Here is a 21,477-nt window from a genome sequence, read left to right on the forward strand (position 1 = left end):
TGAAAGAGGGGTAATTCTTGCCAAATGTATACTTCCTATAGGTATGGTGAGGATTCATTAGTTAATGTTTATGAAGTGACTTGATTATAAGTGCTAAGTATTATTACATAACACAGCAGGTTGATATGATAACTCAGAGGCGTAATATGTGGTTTTTATTTCACCTATTATACTTCTTAAGGATGACTTATTGAAGTCACACCTGCCCCTTCCACTCTGCCTGGGGTGCTGTGGGTTGTGTGAGAACATTATCAGCATGTCCTCATCTCCTGTGGTTCATTCTCTGAGGGAGGATGTGTGGAAATGCAGTAAGCCAATTCCACACATTCAAAAGTCATGCGTCAGGCCCCCCAGAAACCTAAGACTGGCTTAAAAATTAACAGAGTTTAAAAGAAATAACCACTTCTCCCCCCCAATTTTATTGTTTGCTTTCAGGTATTTTGAGCCTTTAGTGTTTACATTTTCAAGCTTTTCTCTGCAATCTTGGGGGCTAGAAACTTACTTTTAAAAAAACCTGAGTCTCATGGAATCACATGACTCCAGGAGCTGGGTCCTTAGAAAAACACCAAATATTGCAGGACTCTCAATAAAATCATGAATTGGCTACACTGTTTGGTCTGTCTCTAAAGACATGTTCTGTTCCCAGGCCTGCCCTTGGGACACTTACTACACAGAGGTTCCCTTTCTCAAACTCTGAGATACACCTAAGATATGTTCATCAGTGGATTCCTCTGCTGTTGCTGTATGTACATGATGCTCACCTACTACTCACATGCAAATTACCCCTCCTGGCGGCTAGGTGTTATAGAATCCACACTAGGCATTACATCACCCAGGTGACTTGCATACTGACGCTCTAGCTGGGGAGGCTAATTGTGGCTTGTCATGGCCTGTGGCACATGTGCAGTTCACCCAGCGCATGCCAGCGAGGTGATTGATGGCCAAGCTCCTCCCCATTCTGAATCATTTTTATAGTGTAATGAGTGTAACATACAGATGGTGTGAGGCAAGCTGACTGTGTGTGATGAGACAGATGGTTGCAGTCCATTGAAAGAAAGTGTGACCCTTGAATAAACTTTAGATCTGTGCCCACATGACAGTGAAATGTACACGCAGGCCTTTGAGGGCATACTCTACACAGCCTGTGGCAGTGAGCCTCCCAACCCAGACTGGGGCTTGTGCTTCTGTGCTAAAAAGAACTGCGTAGACAGCACTTTTAGGTTGCGGCTCAGGCTGGGGCTCAGACTCTGAAGCTCACCGCCACCCTCCCAGGTGTCAGCGCCCGAGCCGCAACATCAACACAGCCATTTTTAGCATGAGCTCTGCGCTGGGCTGTGTAAACATACGGCAGTCTGCAAAGGGGCAACCAACATGCCCATTATTCTATGCACTCTAGGTGAAATTCATCTCTCTGCACAAAGCCAAATAACCATTTAAGCCCTACTTGGCCCCTGTTTTGAAGTGGAAGAATGCAGCCACTGAGTAGCTGCACAGAGTAGCAATTATTCATGGGAGCTTGTCTATACTTGAAGTAAACTCAGCTGGTACAAATTGCGGCTTTCCATGACTATGTTTGGAGCCTGCATCAGTACACAGACACTGTTTGCTGGCCACGAGGGACTGAATCCCAGGTATCGGCAAAGCCTTAATTCAACCTGCTGTAACTCCCAGGCAGATTTCCAAATAAAAATCCACCCCAACATGAAGGGAGCAAGGTGTGGGAAATGTGGCCCCCGGAATCTTCTTTGCAGCTCTGTCCCTACCCCCTTCCCTTTCCTACGGATGTGAAGCCTTGAGTACAGAGCTGAACTTCCATGGTGCCTGGGCTGAGTGAAGAGAACACAGAGGAGCCACAGCACTCCCCACTCAATGGGTTTGGGGAAGCGTCCACCTCAATTTGCTACCTCCCCACCATGTAGTGTGTAGGCCTTCGTGTGTGTTTTTGTGAGTGGTTTATTACATTTCCCAGTACTGTGAGAGCCTGGGCTAGAGGATCCAATGTGTTGCAAAATTAACCCACTCACTGTACTTTGCAACTGTGTGTGAGTTACAACCAAAGGCCAGTCCTGGTGTTTTTAAAGGGAAAAGATTAGGATTTGACTTATACATTGTGGATAGGGTGACCAGATGTCCTGATTGTATAGGGACAGTCCTGATTTTTGGGTCTTTTTCTTATATAGGCTCCTATTACCCCCCCACCCCTGTCCTGATTTTTCACACTTGCTGTCTGGTCACCCTAATTGTGATTTAGGCAGTCAGGAGCCTAAGGCTAATTGAAAATCAATACAACTTAGATGCCGAAGTGCCTCAGGGCCAAATATTTAAAGGCATTTAGGCACCTAGTGGGATTTTTAAAAGCACCTAGGTTTCTAACTCCCTTTGATTTCAGTGGGGGTTAGGTGCCCGTGAAAATCCCAGTAGGCACCTCTAGTGGCTGCTGTGTCCAGCTAACCCTGCTCTATGACACGGCCCCTTTAAGGAATAGGTGTTTAGGGGAGCAGCAGACAAGCTGGTGAATGGGGTCAGGTGTTAACCAGCGAGCTATCTCCTGAACAGGGTAAAAACTCTGGGGAGAGAGAAGGGAGGCTCTGTGAAGCAGGGCTGGAATGTGGCTACTGCTGGGTTGGAAAAGCTGGCTTCAAACAGTACACAGCCCCAGAAAGGAAGGCTGTGGAATACCTTGACCGGGAGAAGGGTCTGGGCCTGAGAGGCCACAGGGGACTGTATCTTTGTAGAGAATTTAATAAATGGGATCCCAGGAAGGGGAATATTACTATAAGTCCTTTGGGCTGTGAACAGGTTTGTTGAGAGAAGCAAGAGGGAATGGAGGGTACTGTGCCTGCAGGGTCATGTTGTCCCATGACAGGGAGTGCTCTGGGTTAGCACCCTGCTACAGCACCAATCAAATACCTTTAAAAATCTGGCCCTTGAGCACTTTTGAAAATGCGATTCATCCCCACCTCCATTTTTTTTTGCTTGAAAGCGTTCTGGAGGCACTGTGGTAATGATGAGCAGGCCACAGCCAGCAGAAATGGCAGGCACGATCTCCACATACTATGATGATGGGTGCTATATAAAATGCTTAAACAGCAGACATTTCCCACTTCTGCCTTTTCCTCTAAGGACCCATCTTGGGGAGGAAATGGGAGCCATTGTTATGGGGACCTGATATGTTCACACAGAGAGAATAAATTAACAGTGTCATGGAATGTAGGGATTCTTGCAGCAGAATTTGGTCCCATTGTGAATTAGGACTTCAGCATCATGCCCCAACTTTCTGACTAATGTACACTGAAATGGCTAAAGTATTATTCACCCAGCAGACTAACAGTTTCCAATGCAAATGCCAGCACAACTGTAACTAAATGCTACTGATGGCACAACAGCAGAATATACGTGCATTGCTCTCTCGATCATTGCAATTTTCCATCATAAAGTTCCCTTTGAATTCATATCTCTGCAAATAGACCTCAAGATGTTGGATGTTTGCTTATTAACTTACAGCAAATTGCACTTCTAACAAGTTGAGAAGAACGTAATTTAATCCTCATTTGTGACCAGACTGATTGATTGCAATGATTACACATCCACCTACTTACCGGGTATGAACACTGCCACAGGTGTGGTACACATTCACGTCTGCTAAAAAGTAATGGTAAAGATGAGACTGACTCGTTGGTTTGGTGTGATTTCTAGTTATGAAGTTGAACTGTTAAAGGACCACATACTCTTTTGGGTTTATAATATACTCTCTGAGTCAGGAAGTATCATATTTTTTAAACCAAATATCTGATAATCATTTTAATTACTGTGCTCCTTAGCTAGCCTTTTGTTACAAAGCTGCAACCTTACACCAGCCAACTGTACTGTAAATCATGACTTGCATGATGACACCTCCATTAAAGAGTTCATCTTTTACTTGCAAAGTAAAATATTTTCTTGCATCTGAACTCTGACTAATGATTTAATTACAGATCACCATGTAGAACTGGAGTGATTATCTAGTTAAGCATGAATTGCAGAACATCACTGTAATGGGAGCAGTTGTCCACTACGTCAGAATATTTAGTTTCAAAGTTTCAGCTCCTCATAAAATGTTTTCTGTAAACTTGGTTTAGATTTGTGCTGTTTTAAATAGAAAATCAATTAATATAAAATAAGGCAGGCAACTCGAAGCTCCCCTAGGGAGCTGCAGGGGTCCCTTTTGAAGTAGAAAGGGTATGTTTCCACAGCACGAGGCGGCGGAGGCTGGATTGAGGGAGCTGCGGGAGGGTCTGTGTACTCCCATGGCAGTGTGAAGTTCAGTTCCAGAAGAATGACCGCTATAGCATTGCACAGGGGGTGAATAGGGGCTGTGCCAGGGAAGAAGTGGGGGCTGCATGATCTGGGCAGTGCAGTGGAGATGTGTTGAGGCCATACAGGGTTACCTCAGCCCTTAAACTGAATTAGTGGAACTACTTAGGGTGTATCTACACAGGGATGATAAACTGTGACAGGCCCAGGTCAGATGACTGGGGCTCTCAGGGCTTGGACTCCAGGGCTGAAAAATCGCTGTGTACACATTTGAGCTCAGGACCCCGCGAGGTGGGAGGGTCCCAGACCTCGGGCTCCAGCCCAAGCCCAAATGTCTACACAGTGAATTTTAGCCATGCCGCAGGGCTTTTATCCCCATGTAGACATACCCTAAGTGGTATGTCTAATACTGCAATTAGACATCCCAGTCCCCCACCTCAAAGGGTCCTAGAGCCTGGGTGCCAGCCTGAGCCCAAATGTCTACATTGCAATTAAACTGCCCCTCAGCTTGAGCCCAAGTCAACTGGCACAGGCCAGACCCGGGTTTTTAATTGCAGAGTAGACATACCCTTAGTGACTTGAGATGAGGACTCCTTTCCTCTAGCCCCCTCTGGCATCCAGTGCCTGGTCTACTACTCAGAGTTTGTACTGGGTCCCAGATTCTGGGTTGTAAAGCAGTTTAGAAAGACATAATAGCTGAACAATAGTCCTTACTGCTTCTTACTCACCCTCTGTAGCTGCAGAAAGATCATAGAAACATATGTTCTTTGCTGGGAACAATAGAGGCTTCCATGTGTCATTTTATGTTGCCTCTGACTCAAAAAGCCTGTTAGACACAAATGCCCGAACAGTATGTGGCTGTCAGAAAACAGAAACTGTTCATTTAAATATCAAAGACAATTTCAGTGCAGCGTTTTCCCATGTAACAACTTTATATTCCAATGCTGCAAGGCAAATGGGTCCCAGATGAAATGGCTCAGCAGACACGGTATTCCATATAAGAGAGCTGGTCTAAAATTAGACCCACAGAACCAACTTTATTTTGGTTCTGGGTGTGCTCATCTTGTCTGTTTTGTTCCTGGACAAGAAAGATTCTTATATATTATGGCACCATGCTGTCTAGCCAGAGTGGAAAAGACTGCGGGGGGGGGGGGGGGAATAGTGTGAAATGTACCACGATTACAGAGAAAATCAACCCCCCAGGCTTGTTGCTGGCAGGTAGCTCAGTTAAGAAGTCTGGACTTTAGCGATGGCTTCCATTGAACTTAGTGGTAGTTTTACCATGGACTGCAAGCTTCTTTTTCAGGGGGAAGTTGTTAGGTGTTTTTCATGGTTAGGGAGACGTCTTTAAAAAAATGAAAGAAACCCCATTTTGGGACTGCCAAACTTGACTATATCCTCAGTTTCTTTTAAGCCTCTATAGAAAACCCTTTTGAGGATTAGGACTGAAACTGTTCCTCTTAGAACAAGAAAAGTTCTGGAAAGTTGACTGGTTCTTAAGAAAATGAATAAGCAAATTGCCAGGACAATGGAATCAAACTGATGAATGAGCAAGGGTTTTTTTTAGGCTGATACAAAAGCAAATGAAAGGTAGCAGTGATGAAGTTCCCCTAAAACTTAACCATAAATTATTTGTTATCTAATAGGGAATTAGCCCAGAACAGAACTGTGAGCCATATGTTCCTGTGGCTTGTAGACTGAAAACATAGCAGAAGTTACTACAAAACCCAAAATTCTATGCACAAGATGATAATTTTTACTTGGTCTGGCTGCCAAAGCAACTTCCAGCATAAAACTGTCCCCATCCAGAAAATCAGAAAACTCTCCAAAAAGGGGTGCGAGTTGAATAAAATGTGTGGGGAGTCTAGCAAAGGCCAAAGTGCCACTTTGATACATTATACAGAAAAGTGACAGCAAATCAGTGATGCTCTGAGCAGCAATGTGCAGTCAAAATCCACACTCACTGTGGCAAGATATAAGTAATTAATTCGGTGGATACCTAAGCATGCAGGGGCCATTTGACAATGGTGTGTGTATAGGGGTGCAAACATCACAGATTGGAAGGGTCAAGGAAAAGATCTGTCCCCCTACTATAGACACGACATGCTGGATCTTCCCACACACACAATAAGCAGGTTTCTTTAAATCTCTTCTGTGGCTGAGATGCTACTTACTAGAGCATTTCAACTGCTAGTTACTATATGGTCTAGCAGACTGAGCACAGGACTGGAATCTGGGATCTCCTTAATTCTTGCTAAGGTTCTGCCCCTGAATTGCCTAGGGACGGTTTTCAACTCTCTTTGCCTCCGTTTCCCCTGCATAAATTGGGGGTGATAATACTATATGTTCATGTATCTACTTCACAGGTATATGGTGAATGATTCATTATTTAAGGTATGTGCAGTGCTTTGAACTCAGATTATTATATAAGCCTTAAGTATTACGAATAGTTATTATAACAACACAAGCATTATTTTCCCATGCTGCAAACTAACTTATTCAGCAGATTTTTGCAGCTTCTAATCTTTCCCTTACCTTTTTACCACAGAGAGAAGCACATAGCCCAGTGTAAAGAACAGGGGAAGTTGTCTACTTAATATTTTGCCACTGCCCACTTTTTCCTGTCCTGGTGGCAGCACTTAATACAACAATCTCTCCCTACCCCTGCCTCACTGCAATCATCCTGGTGTCACACGGACACACACACGTTCATTCAGTTAGTCACATACATTTTGTTCTTCCTCAGTTGCACGTGTCTCTCCCTGACAAGATAGAGAGGCATGTTCTGATTGGAGTTAATGGGAGTTTTGTCACAGACTTCACTGGGAACTGGAAACTGGGAACTGGTCCCATAAAAACAGGAAGTGAGCCCTGTGGAAGATATGGAAGTATATCACCTCCAGGTCTCTCAGCCTCTCTTTAAAAAATCCAACACAAAGTAAATTCAAGATCACAATCATTAGGACTGTGTCTACCCTAGCTTATGTCCTGAAATATGATCCACAAATGCTAACTCCAGTGGTAGCAAAATAGGAGTACTAGTACAGAGAAGACACCAGTGGCCACAGGTGTTTTCAATACTATGGGATCAGTCCTGCAAGGTGCTGAGTAAACTGGCTCAATCCAGCCAAGCACTTAAGCATATGCTTAATTTTAAAGGGACTAATCAAGTGCATAAAATTAAGCATGTGCTTAAGTACCTTGTTGGCTCAGAGCCAGACTGCTCAAACCAAAGGGTCCCACTGATTTTTATGGGCGTGGGTCCAATGTCATCTAATCCTCCTGGTCAGTTCTACACAACATGGTGCTAAAAATACAAGTGGCCACCATCACCATGTCAATACCAGCCCTCTGCTGCTGCTACATCAAGTGCTAGAAAAGATGGACATTTTTTAGGAAAAAGCCCACTGTAGAAAAGGCCCATAATAAAAGGCAGACTTGTATATTTGTTCCCATATACAGTACCAAATGCACAGTTAGTTTCACTGACTAATTCACAGTTATCAAATCATAATAATGTAGTATACAATATATTACATATAATATACTAAAATAATTATTAATTGTGGTGCACCTAGGAGTCCAAGTCATGGACCAGAACCCATTTGTGCTATAACCAGGGTAGTAAACATGTAGTGGGGAGATAAATAAGTGCTATATACTGTTTAACTTCCCCCCTCCCTTCAATTATTCCATCAGGTGTTTCCTTCAGACAAAATAAAACATGTTATTTGAAATTAATTATAAAACAAAATGTTCCAAGGAATTTTATTTTTTTTTTAATTCAGATTTTGATAGTGGTTTTCTACATATGAAAAAAATCTGGTCCATTGAAATTTATTTATGTATATTTAAATATATACAAGAAAGAGAAAATAAGATCAGAGGCCACATTCAGTTCATGATTTCCCGTAAGCTGGGGAAAAAAATAGAACAAAGTAAACTGATGTGTTCTTTTTTTCCACAACCACAAGGGTACTTCAGGTGAAATAGTACACAAGTCATTCAGAGTATGTATTTTGCCCAGACCAAGTGATCTATGAAAACTGATATAATAATCATTAGCAATAATGCTAGAGTAGTGGTGTGATATACAAAGGCAGAGACCTTTAATCTCTCTCTCTCTCTGTACTTTCTGTATGTATGTCCCTGTGTATAATTACACACACACACACATATACACAGACACATTTGGGCAGGATTTGGCAGCCTGCCATTGCCATGATATCCACCATTATTCATTTCACTCATGAAAAGAAGTAAGATTGGGAAAATACAAAACTACAGGTCCCAGTTCATTGTGTCTTAACATGAAATGCGTTAAGCTTTTCGTTTTTCATGGTAGTTGCTCTGTTCATGGTATAGATTTGAATCACAAAAAGAACTTTCAACTCTACTACATAGCTCCATTTAGGAAAAGGTGAGGAAAGTATCTATATTTATGTGGTCATAAGGAAACACTCCCTTATTGTCTGTGCAAGGCTCTAGTGAACATTTTAATGTAGAATCCATGCAATTTTGTACACAGTAACATCAGTGAAAGAGGAAACAAAAGCTCTGCCATGTAAATAGCCCACAGAAATCAGAAGCTCCCTCACTAACCTAACCAATGCATACAACAAAGTAGGGTGTAGCAGCTGAAATCTAAAGATTTTCACCTACTTTATCTTTCTGGGTCTGTCAGCCACCCTCACACACCCCAGCCCTCACTCCTGACTTCAAATATATCTGCCATATGTAACCCAAGTTCCTCCTCTGTATCTGTAGCAACATGCTAGAATCCTCCCTCTTCCTCCCGTCTTTGGGAGGAGAGTAAACCAAAGGTCTTAACTGTTTATGCAAAAAGAAAAAGAGTACTTGTGGCACCTTAGAGACTAACAAATTTATTTGAGCATAAGCTTTGTGAGCTACAGCTCACTTCATCACTGTTTACGGTAATTAAAGATCCTAAGGCACTTTTTACACAAAAGAGAGGTGTTAACCTCAACCAAATTACAGCTTGGGTAAGTTTCAGAGTAGCAGCCGTGTTAGTCTTTATCCGCAAAAATAAAAGGAGTACTTGTTAATCTCTAAGGTGCCACAAGTACTCCTTTTCTTTTAGCTTGGGTAAGGATAGTCTTCCTACCTACTTTTCCCCCTGTAGTTTCAAATGGATAAAATATCCTTCACTTCTCTCCCAAACTGCTGTGTAGTGTAACTCTGTGCTTTGGCACAGTTGACATATTTTGTCTGGGGGATAGTTATATTTAATTGGTGGAAGAAGTGATTCCTATATATGGCATGTACTAGTTCAGTTCAGTTTGCTCTGGGATAAAAAATGCTATACAAATAGGGGTTAAAGTATAAAGGAAAGTGAAAACAATGCTTCCCCACTCATTGTGTGTTTGTACAGCATCTAGTACAATGAGATCTCAACTGGGCACTCTGGCTACTGTACCATACGTAATTATTAATAATTGATATTCATACATCGGTAGTTCATATGTACATATTTGTGAGTGTGTATCATCATTCCCACTACAATGATCAGTTACTTGTCATATCATACCACCATCTCAGGTGTATCTCATGGGAATTCTCATACATCACTGAATAATCATTTAATAATTTCACTCTCTCTGTTTAAATATGTAAGTCGCTGAAGCTGTTGTCGATGAATCACAGCTGGTGCCTTTTGGATCTGAGTCAATTCTTTTCCTACCTTCTATTTCATTGCTTCATTGTGGGGTGCCTAACCTATGTAATGCTGAAGGGTCTATTAGTAGCATTCCAGGATCCCAAGAATCATGCCTAATTTTTATATACATATACATCCATTTAAACCAATTACAGATAAACACAATCATTGTATTTACTTGTATGTTCCTTGATGGAAAAAGGGAAAAGTTAGTTGTTTGTGTTCACCAGGAATAAAAATCTGGAGTTGATCAGCTTTTTATTTTCTCTCTATAACTATAGGGAGATGAGAGTCATGGTGGGATGTATTTTAAGACTTCATAGACCACACCGGGCCTTGGGATGCACACTGTGTCTCTGATTAACTGGATGGGGGAAGGAACCTATAAAATCGAATCATAATATTTTGCATTTATATAGGGCCTTTTGTCTGAGGATCTCCAAGCTCAGACATTTATTAAGACTCATAACCCCTCTGTCAGGCAGGTAAGTTGTTCTCCTCAGCTGTGGGTGAATTGTGGCACTGATAAATTAAATGACCAGCTGCTGTTCTGGATTGTTTTCTCTGGAATTGTTCAAATTTCAGCAAAAGCAACCCAGGGCTCAACAGAGTCCTAACATTACTTTTGAGAGTCACACAGCATCATCATCACATGATTAAGTTTGTATCATAGCGTGGCATTTGCCTCAGATGTGACTAGGTTGTTTTACATCCAATCCTTGTGGCTCAGCAGTTGGATTCGTAGCTCTGCCATGGACTTGTTGTATGACTTTGGACAAGTCAGTCTCTCTGTCCCTGTTTCCCACTCTATAAAATGGACATTGGAGCAATAATACCCGCACCCAGGGCTAAGATGACCGCCTTCTTTTCAAGGAAATTAATTACCACTGCACAAAAATATGAACCCTCCCCTCTCTGAGGCCAACCCCCACCCCCCCAATTTATTTATTTATTTTAAATATGATTATTAAGTCAATCGTGATTTTTTTTAGGCTTGTTTCGTGACTTTGAAGCGCTTGAGTTTGGCAGTGCTGCTCCAGTCAGGCATCCTCAATCGGTAGTTGCTTCGCAGTGCATTGCCCTGAGACTCCCGTGGGCAGATGCGCTCAGCTAGTGTGGCATCAGGCTTCCCAACCCACTGCCCTGGCTTCCCTGGGCAGATGCAGGTTGGATACAAACAAGAGGAAGTCTCCTTTTTCACCCAGTGCACAACTAACCGATGGAACGTATTTCCATGGGATGTTCAGAGGTGGATTAGGGATTTGTGGGGCCCTGGGTCAGAGCAAGTGGGGGGCCTCTCCCCCTCCCTTCTGCCTGCAATCCCCCCCAGCCCACCTGTTGGGGAAATGGGGTTGAAGCACAGGGGCTTTCCCTGCCCTGTCCCCTCACCCAGTGCTCCAGGTGGGGAGTGGGGTTGGGATGCAGGGAGCTTTCCCAGCTCCCCAGCAGGAGCGCTGGGTGGGTGGAACTAGTCGCAGGGACACCCATTTTTCCAGGGGGCCCCAATTGGCCGGGGCCCCTGGGCACGGGCCCCGTTGGCCCAGTGGCTAATCCGCCACTGGGTGTCATGGCCAAAAAGCACAACTGGGTTCAGAAAAGAAGGAGATAAGTTCACAGAGGAGAGGTCCACCAAGAGCTGTTATGGTGTGTGGGACACCCAATGCAGGGGGATTGGGACGAGACCCTCCGCCTCTGACTGCCAGGAGCGGGGAGTGGAAGACGGGATGGATCACTCCACAGCTGCCCTGTTCTACAGGCTTTCCTGAAGCTCTGGCACAGGCCAGGGTGGGAGCCAGCCTGCTGGGCTCCGCTGGCCCACGGCCTGCCCCACAGCCCGGCAGCTCCTGCACCCGCCGCCCAAAGGGCTGGGAACCTCCTCTGGCAAAATCAACCCTCCCCCACTGTGAGGGCAGAGACTAACCACCCAGAGGGGTGGGGGGAGAAAAAAGAACTACAACTCCCATGATCCCCCGCGCGATGGCGCGGGCTGATGCGGTCACCGCGCCCCGCCCACCCTGTGGGGTGTTGGAGCCGCCGCTACCAACGCCGCAGACCCAGAGCGCTGGAAGCTCGTTGGCGGTCGGCAGCTCGCGCTCGCGTCCGCCTCGAAGCCGGCCACAAAGGGAGCTCCCCGGTCCGTGCCGCAGCCCTGCCGGCTGAGCGGGAGGCGCTCTGGGCTCCGCGCCCCAGCCCGGAACTTCTCCGCCCTTCCCCCTTGCCGGGGGTCTGGACCCGGAGCGGCGGGGGCGCGCCACCGGCCGCGGGGCTCTCTGCCGGGGTTCGAGCCGCACGGAATCGCGACGGTGGGCGCCGCTGGTTTGGGCCGGGTGAGTGTGGCGACTCTCGGCCGGTACGTGTTAGCTGGGGGCGGGGGGTCAGGGGTCAGAAATCCCCCCCCCTTGCCCCCCACCGCCGGCTGGCTCTGGTGCACCCCAGCCGTCCCGGGCACGGTGCCGGGTGCGTGGGTCTGTGCCGACACCTACCTGCCTGGGGAGCGCTGTCAGTGCCGGTCCTCACGGGAAATTCCCCAGGCACCAGAGCGTAGCCGCCCCCCGCCTCCCCTGGCCGAGCTGGGTGTGCTGCGGAGCGCGGCCCTTTGTCACGGAGTTGCCGCTGAGCCAGCGCCTCCGGCTTTATTTTACTCTTTTTAAACTTGACTTGGTTTTTTTTTTTGCCCCCAAAACGAGACGCGTCTGCTGAGCTCGGACTTCATTTCCTTTTGCACACTTCCCGGTTTGAACCCAGTTAGTGGAGTGGCATGGGAGCAGACGGGTGAAAACAAAACAAAGGGGGGGTTTGTTTGCGTGTGTTAAGCTGCAAGTCTTTATTTTCCTGTATGACAAAATATTTCGCCACTGTTTACTTGGGACGGTTCCCCATAACCGATAGGGAAACTGAATTTGTATTCTATTCTTTCTATTGTTAAGCTTCCTTAGAACTACAATGTACAGACCTGTTTTTCTGTGCCCTTCTCCTGTGTTTTATGGCTCGTTTACAAAGGATCTGTGATTCAACACAACTTTAGTTTGCTAGAAGAAACAAAATTGTGCGCCTTCCATCCTCACACTTTTTACAGGGGTAAGCAGTGTATTTGCAGAGGTAAAATGATATTGGGGAGACTGGACGCTATTATAAAAAAGGAGATGAATTTAAAAGGCAGAGAGGAAGAACAGCTCTATTTTCAGATGTGATTCCTTCCCATCCCCCCCACCGCAAAATCTCTTTTAACAGGAAGAGTGGCCAGTACTTTTATACTGATGATTTTTGGCTTTCGTTTAAGTAAATTTTACTCAAAACCTGCAGTTACCTTGATCTCTGCTACACACAGTCCCTTGCGTGTATACACGCCTGCTGTAGTTTAACAGTAGTACTTTTTTTCCCCCCTTCATATTACCTTCAAAGGTCTTGCATTTGTTTTTGTTTTATTGCTTGGACTGACAGTTTAAAATCCACCGCTTTGTAATATTTTGTCATTTTAGTTGGCAATAGACAGAACTGCAAAGGTTGCCCCGAACATGCTCAGCAAAATGATGATTTTTCCCCCAAATCTTGAATTTGCAAGGTGGGGGAGGGAAAAGATTGAGTTTCCTTTTTTTGTGAACATAAAATGTTGCAAAATAGAAAAGTTGTAATGTCCTGCTACCATGATTGGATTTAGCACTTTGTATGCTGTAGATGTGTTTTGGGAAACCTACACTGAAGGTTTCCTATGCAAGTTTCCTGGATTATTTATTTTTATGAGTAGAACATGGTTCATATTAAGAAATTAAAAAAAAAAGTAATCTTTTATTTGTAAATTCTCTTCTAGGCCAAGATTTTCAAACGTGACTAGTGATTGTGGTTGTCTCAATTATTGTGTGCCCAACATAAGATGTCTTTTTAAAAGGCCCAATTTTCAAAAATTGCTGAGTACCCACAGTTTGAAAATCAGGCCCCTTTGAGGCTCTCAAGTTGGACATCTAAAATAGTTAGTTACTCTTGACCGAAGTATATAATATGGTTAATAATGAATTTTAATAATCTAGAATTAGCCAGCAAAGAGACTTAGTTTTTATGTGCCAGTTTTTAAACTAATTTTATTTTAGAGGACGTAGAACATTATTACTGTTGTTTTTGGGAAGTGCATAATTGGGGGGCATTAAATCGGATATAACTTGATTTGATATCTTCCTCATGCAGCTAAAGTATTCAGGTCTAGGAGGTACAGCAAGTTAATGGTTGTTTCTCCTGTCAAGAAGCCCAAAACTGAAAACAGGACTGTTTAATGTCTGGGTTGAGGTACAGTGGTAGAGCTGTGTAGGACAAGTGAGCACAGCATCTGTCTCAGGCCAACAGTATTTGTACCTCCCTTTTGTGAGTAGTAAATCTAGTCCTAATATTTTTTTCTATAAAAAGAAAAAAGCCTTCTTTAAAAAGAATTGTGGAATACAACAAGTAAGCTAGTTTGAAAATTAAGGCCATGTCTAAACTACAAAATTAAGTCGACCTAACTTACATTGGTTACTAAATCGCTCATATGGGTGCACACTGGGCTTCTTGTTTTGGTGGTTCGTGTCCTCACCAGGAGCACTTGTATCAATTGTATTGTTGGTGTGGGGCATTGTGGGACAGCTCCTGAAAGCCAGTAACAGTTGACGTAATCAACACAATGTCAGCGTAGACACTGCATCGACCTAATTACATCGACCGTGACCATATGCCGCTCAGGGAGGTAGTGTTACTAAATTGGCATAGAGAGCTGCTTACGTCAGCGGGAGCCAAACTTAAGGGAAGACACTTCCACAGCTAGGTTGAAGCAAAGCAGCGTATGTTGACCTAAACCTGTCGCATAGACTAGCCCTAAAGCTGTTTACAGATACTGATCTCTTCATTGATTGAAAAATGGGATGGAGAGTTGACATTGATTTTTCTAGTTAGGGGCAGTGTCGAAAATCAAACTCCTCCCAACATTCATTTCAGAGTGCAGTAAAGTAGTATACAGCAGTTGCTTCAAGGCTTAAGCCTTTTGCAGGACATCAGCTATTATGAAGTACTGTGTTGTTTGTACAAAGAGGCTACTCTGGCACTGCGTACCTTATTGCTTAGATCACAAAAGCTCTCTGACTGTAGATGGTGTTAACAGAGAAAGCCCAGATTGTTTGTTTCCAAACTTTCATTCCTTAATCTCTATATTCACAACTGCACTGACAGATTGTCTAAGGAAATGACAGCAAAAAGCTGGTGTAGGAACTAGGTCAAGCACTGCTAAATACTGCTGAGCCAGTTTCAGTGGAACAAAGTGAGCATGTTTCCATCTGATCTAGTTTTTCATTTCAATTTACTTGTCACAAGATACATGTGTATATTATACACTGCAACCAGAGGCCATTAGTTTCACTAAAAATGGTGTTGCACCCTTGATTTGGTACTTAGTGTATCTGCGTAGACAGAGTAATGGTGAAGGAGGTAAGAGTTTTTTCATTTGTCTTAAGGGCCAAATCCTAGGAGATTCCAAGCACCCACAACTTCCATCAAAGTCAGTCAGAGTTGAGGGTGCTCAGCAGCATGCAGACTTGGACCATATGTTCCTTCCTTTTCTTCTCCTCTGCGCTGCCACTACTCTTCTCCTTGATGTTACCAGATTCTGAGATATTGTAGTTGCGGGGAGGAGAGAGGGACAGGGAATTGACAAATACACACACCACCCTCATGTTTTCACCCCACCACAGAACAACATATATTGGTATTCTAGATCTCTCTAACATTTTTCCAGTAGACCTGACATAATTCATCAGCACAAACTGCTTTAAAACAGTGTTTCTAGTTTAACATACAGCTAGTAATGATGCATTCAGAAATAATGTCTTTTGGGTTTTTATTCTGTTTTTTTTTTTTTACTGGAAATTCCTGAAGAAACAAAAACTCCTTTATGACAGGCCCAAAATAATATTAAAAAACTTAAAATATAATGATAAAAGAACCAAATCTTGGTCTGTTGCCTTTTTCAGTTTAAATGTAGGAAGAATCCTATGTTTCCAACATAGAAAAATGATGGTCTTGAATGAACCCTTGGCAGATTCAGAAAAGAACATATTAAATATAATTTGAAAATAATTAAATGTATAGTAAGTCACTTTCAAAAACTGTGTATGCTGTCATGGATCCCATTGGTAGAGAGACATATGCCACCTGCATTCTAACCATCTTCCCTTTTGCTTCCCTTGTCTCAAATCAGAATATGATTGGTCTGTGAGGAAGAGTATTTAGGAGTCACTGTCTTGCTGGCTTTATAAAGTCCTACCAAACCTTTGATAGAACTGTTGTGGGGGAAAGTAGTAATCTCCTTTAGAACCCAGCATGTTCTGTTTGACCTCCAATAGTGCTGAGCCAAATCAGCCCCTTGCTCTTAGTGGGAATGGTGCACCCCAGCCTCATGATGAAGTGTAGTGATGTGATATCCTTCCCAAGGGCACAGTTTACACACACACCTGTGATCTCTGATCCCATGCCAATATCTAAAATGTGGCCAGCTAGCTGAAGTGAACCACAAACACTCCCCTTCTGCTCTCTAGTGGAGCAGGCTGCAGCAAATTTCAGCTATGCATCTCACAGAGGCTGATGAGACTCTTGGTATGCCCCTCTGCATATTGGCGGTTCAGCAATTTCAGCCAAGTTGTGTTTTGTCCAAGTACTAATATTTAGGCCTGTAATTCATTAATCACATAAGCCTCTGTCTTACCAAAGAGAGGGTTAAGAGGTGACTTGATCATGGTGTGTAAGTACTGACATTTCTGATAGTAGAGAGCTATTTAACCTAGCAAACAAAAGCATAACAAAATCCAGTGTCTGAAGCTAGATAAATTCAGGCTAGAATTGAGGAGCAAATTCTTAATAGAGAAGGTAATGGACTATTGGGACAGTTTACCTCGGGAAGTCTTTAAATCAAGCTTGAGTGTCTTTCTAAAATGATATTGTCTAGCTCAACCACAGGGTGGTATGGCTTTGATACGGGAATTGCTGGGTGAAATTCTATGGCCTGTGTTATTCAGGAGGCTAGACCAGATAATCATAATCAGGGGTGGCCAACCTGAGCCTGAGAAGGAGCCAGAATTTACAAATGTACATTGCCAAATAGCCACAGTAATACATCAGCAGTCCCCCAGCGCCTCTCACCCACTGGCAGCCCCACTGATCAGCGCCTCCCCTTCCCTCTCTGTACCTCCCGGTCAGCCGTTTTGTGGCATGCAGGAGGATCTTGGGGGGGGGGGGGGGGGGCAGGGGAGGCGAAGGAGCAAGGGCACAGGAAGGTGTGGAGTGGGGGCAGGGCCTGTGACAGAGCCAGAGGTTGAGCAGTGAGCACCCCCCGGCACATTGGAAGGTTGGCACGTGTAGCTCCAGCCTCTGAGTCAGTGCCTATATGAGGAGCCGCATATTTACTTCTGAAGAGCCACATGTGGCTCCGGAGCCACAGGTTGGCCACCCCTGATCATAATGATCCCTTCTGGCCTTAAAAACTACTAATCTATAATGATCCTTGCTAATCAAACTTGTCCTTTTAAGCAACTCACCATAAATGATTATGGTCTCCCTTGTGCACTAATTCTTCCACTTGGACATATTTAGCCATTAGTCTTTCACGTATACTTTTGCAATTACGTATCACTTTGTTCATCTTCAGAATGCTTTACAAACATTAAAAATCCCCACCTTTTCCTTGAGATAGGCACCCCCATTTTACACATGAGGAAGGGGAGTGGAAACTGAGGCACAAAGAATAAGGGCCTGATATTGTATCCATTAAAATCAGTATGTGCGTCCCCATTAATGGGGGTGTGGGGGGCAAACAGGGATAGGCCTTAAGTGCTTTACCTCAGACCATTCATTAAATTAGTGCCAGAACCACTATTAGAATTTAAAGAACCAGAAACTCCAGATCTTGTGTTTGGATCACTCCTCTCTGGGGAAGACTGTAAATTTGCACCATCTTTGACTGTTTTCTCCACCCTGTATCATTGATCACTGTGTTTATTTGTCATCAGTAGGGCCCTAACAAATTTGTGATCCATTTTGGTCAATTTCACAGTCATAGGATTTTTAAAACAGTAAATACCATGATTTCAGCTATTTAAATCTGAAATGTCATGGTGTTTTATCTGTAGGGGTCCTGACCCAAAAGGGGGTTCTGGGGTTTGCAAAGTTATTGTGGGGGGTCGCATTATTGCCACCCTTGCTTCTGCGCTGCTGGTGGCGGCAGCACTGGCTTCATAATTGGGCTGCCAGAAAGTGGCGGCTGCTGGCTGGGAGCCCAGCTCTGAAGGCAGACCTGTCAGCAGCAGCAACACAGAAGTAAGGATAGCATAGTATGGCCAGCAGCCACTGATCTCCAACCACCCAACTCTTAAGGCAGCGCAGCCGCAATGCCCCTACAAAAGCTTTGTGACACCCTCCCCCCCAATAACCTCCTTTTGGGTGTGGACCCCCAGTTTGAGAGAGACTGATCTCTCCTGTGAAATCTGTATAGAATAGGGTAAAAGTACCGAGAAGACCAGATTTCACGGTCCGTGACACGTTTTTCCACGGCCGCGAATTTGATAGGGCCTTAGTCATCAGTAGTGTTAAACAACTTAAATGCTGGGTTTGTAGCCAATATAGTTGTAAACTTGTCTAAGTACTTCACTTAGATCCTCTGCATTTAAAAATAAAATTCATATTAAATTATAAAAGAAGTGGCCTCTAAGGAACTCCCAAGAAGGGTCGCGGGCTTTATTTCAGTTTGTGCACTTTCAGGTTCTCTGCACTTTGATCGCTACTCTTTTGTATCTTTAATGCTACCTTAATACACCCTTTCCATTTTTCTAATGTTTTTACATTTCACTGCCATTTATGCAAGGATGTGGATTGTTTTAACAGTGTTTTAACACAAGGTTCAACTGGGAAAATATGACAACAGAACTGTCACTTCATGTAGCTAAACCAAATGTCTGGTATGTGATTAGGAATCTTTTTAAAATGCATCACACATGTGGCTTACTATAGAGTAATTCACTTCCTTTTAAAGAACTTGTAGCTTATTTTCCTTCTATTATGCATCTCTTGGGATAAGCTGCTAATTCTAAAAATATGTCAGTTCTGCTGTTTCCCATCATCCGCTGTAACTTTTTGCTTCTCCTTCATTTGGCATTAGTTTGTTTTGTCCCTGAGCTGCTTTAAATACTCTAAGGAATGCTTAAACATAGTAGAAAATAAAATGCAGCTTGTAATTCAAGTTGTTATGATTGGATCGTTGTTATATTTCATTGGATAATCAAAGGTAACTTTAAACGTGCATTGCTAAATGTGGGAGTGTACAGTATGTTTAGTGCAGTAGACGTTACTTAACTTAAGTGAGGTATATTTTTGGTTCATTTTTTAAATGGACTACACAATACCGTTTTTTTGGGAAGGCTAGGGCTTGACACTTGTTTCTGAGTTGGGGGTGAGGCTGTCATGTTGTCCAATAACTCATGAGATTTTAAAAATCTGTAGCATTTGTTGTCGTATGGAAGAAAAGCCTTGTATTTCCAGGTGTGAAACCAAAGTCCAGTATCCACTGAGCCATTGCTTCTGCATTAGTGTTACTGAGTAAACCATCGTGGTAATTCAGCTGCAGTTTTAGAAAGCCAAACGCCACTTTCAGAACTCCACAAAATACAGACAGCTTTCACAAATCCGTGTGATCATTCTATGGGCCAAACTTGTTGGTTGCATATCGACTTGGAAGGTAGTCTTCCTGTCTCAGAAAATGAATATAATCTGGCATTCTTTCTTCTGTAATTTATTGAGTAGTAGATAACCTGAGCTCAATCCTAGGCTACAGCCTCACGCTCCTACCCCAATTTCTGCCATGAGTGTTGTGTAATTAAGGGAGTTTTGTGTTTGGATGAAGGGTGGATTAAAAGGGAACCGTATATACTCGTTCATAAGCCGAATATTTTTGGTAAAAAAATGACACATCAAAGCGGGAGTCGGCTTATAAACAGGTCTACACCAAAATTTGATGATTTTAAACTCTATGAAATCATCAGTTGGGAGCATTGGCTGGGAACGGCAAACTGCAGCCACAGGGAGCTCAGGGGCTCTATGCCTGCAGATGCTCCAGGTAAACAAAACGTCCCAACCCACCAGCGGCTTACCCTGACAGGCCGGGAGCCAAAGTTTGCCAACCCCTGAAATATAGGGTCGGCTTATGAAAGGGTCATACAGTTTTTACTATTTTCACCTATCCGTCTTGGGGGGTCGGCTTATAAACGAATGGGCTAATGAACGAGTATATACGCTAATCAATCTCAACCTCTGGTGAAAGCTCTAGAGTACATGGACTCATGTTTGCTGTGCCACCTTGAACAAATGTGTCTGTAGAGTGACATTTAAAGTGCTTTTGCCCCCTTTATTGCTTCATAAGAGTATAAAGAGAACCTCACACACCAATGCTGCCTTTTTCCAGAGAAGTTATTTTCAATTTGTTTTTTACCTGAAAAATGACAGGTATTATCTACTCAATTTTTGAGAAAGGATTGGATTATTGGAGAACTAGTGAGATTATTACATCAATAGTGACGGAAAACAGAGCAATTGAGACGGGAAGGGATAGTAGCCAAACCAGTTAAAATCTTTTTAATACCTATACATCAAACTTCTGAAATACATCTGTGAGGAAATACATTGTTAAAGATTCACCCAGGCTCCTTCAGTTAAGGGCTAGGAGATATTCTCTGGTCCTCCAAGGAGACCTCAAGCAAAAACAGTGCAGACAATTTAATGTTCTCTATATATTTCTAAGATAAGATCTTTCAGGCCTTTTTTTAAGTAATCATTGACAATTCTTATGTTACCTGTTCTTCCAGCATAGGTCATAAAGGAGATCAAAATTCTTGAGCTGTCATAAAATGGGCTTGCAGAAAGAATGAATTTGCTTATCTGAACTATGTAGATAGGAGCCTCATCCTTTTCCTACCTCCGTCCCTTCCTTCCTTCCTGAGTAGTAATTTCAGTAATCATGCGATTAGAATGCTAACACTTATTGGATAATGAAAATGTTTTATGTCATGTTTCTGTACATGCTAATATGAGTAAGCATATTATCATATGTAATTGTTCTCTTTTTATATTCTGGAGCTGGTAGAACAGGTTACATAATGTATCTACATTAAAATCCTAGACAAACAACTGATCACTCATTTCTTTCCCTGGTTCTGCCCACAGCTTTCTGAGTAGCAGATGTGAAACAGAGTAGATTCTTGTAAACGTCACGCTGTTGCTGGGGAAAACTATAGGGACCCCATGAAGACAATCTAGTCAGCTTCAGTAAATATGTAGCTTTACTTGCTGCACCCGATTCGAGTCCTGCTGCCAATATTGGCAGTTTCAGAGCAGCGAGGAAATATTATAAATAGAAAAAATACAATTACGAAAGACCCACACATTCAGTAGGGGAAACCCCTGACTATACAGGGGAAACTGTCTCTAAAAATAGGGAAACAATATCTTTT

The 21,477-nt window shown here is 43.3% G+C and overlaps 1 protein-coding gene across 1 annotated transcript in view; it reads left to right on the forward strand.

The window, feature by feature from the left end:
• Positions 1–11,970: 11,970 nt before the first annotated feature.
• The window catches only part of PELI1 (pellino E3 ubiquitin protein ligase 1), a 57,449-nt gene continuing 47,942 nt past the window's right edge, over positions 11,971–21,477 (forward strand). The window contains exon 1 of the mRNA XM_037896066.2: positions 11,971–12,297. The gene's annotated coding sequence lies outside the window, so the exon portion shown is untranslated. The remainder of the gene's footprint in view (positions 12,298–21,477) is intronic.

The sequence above is a fragment of the Chelonia mydas genome, chromosome 3, assembly GCF_015237465.2.
Source record: "Chelonia mydas isolate rCheMyd1 chromosome 3, rCheMyd1.pri.v2, whole genome shotgun sequence".
Classification (NCBI taxonomy): Eukaryota; Metazoa; Chordata; order Testudines; family Cheloniidae; genus Chelonia; species Chelonia mydas.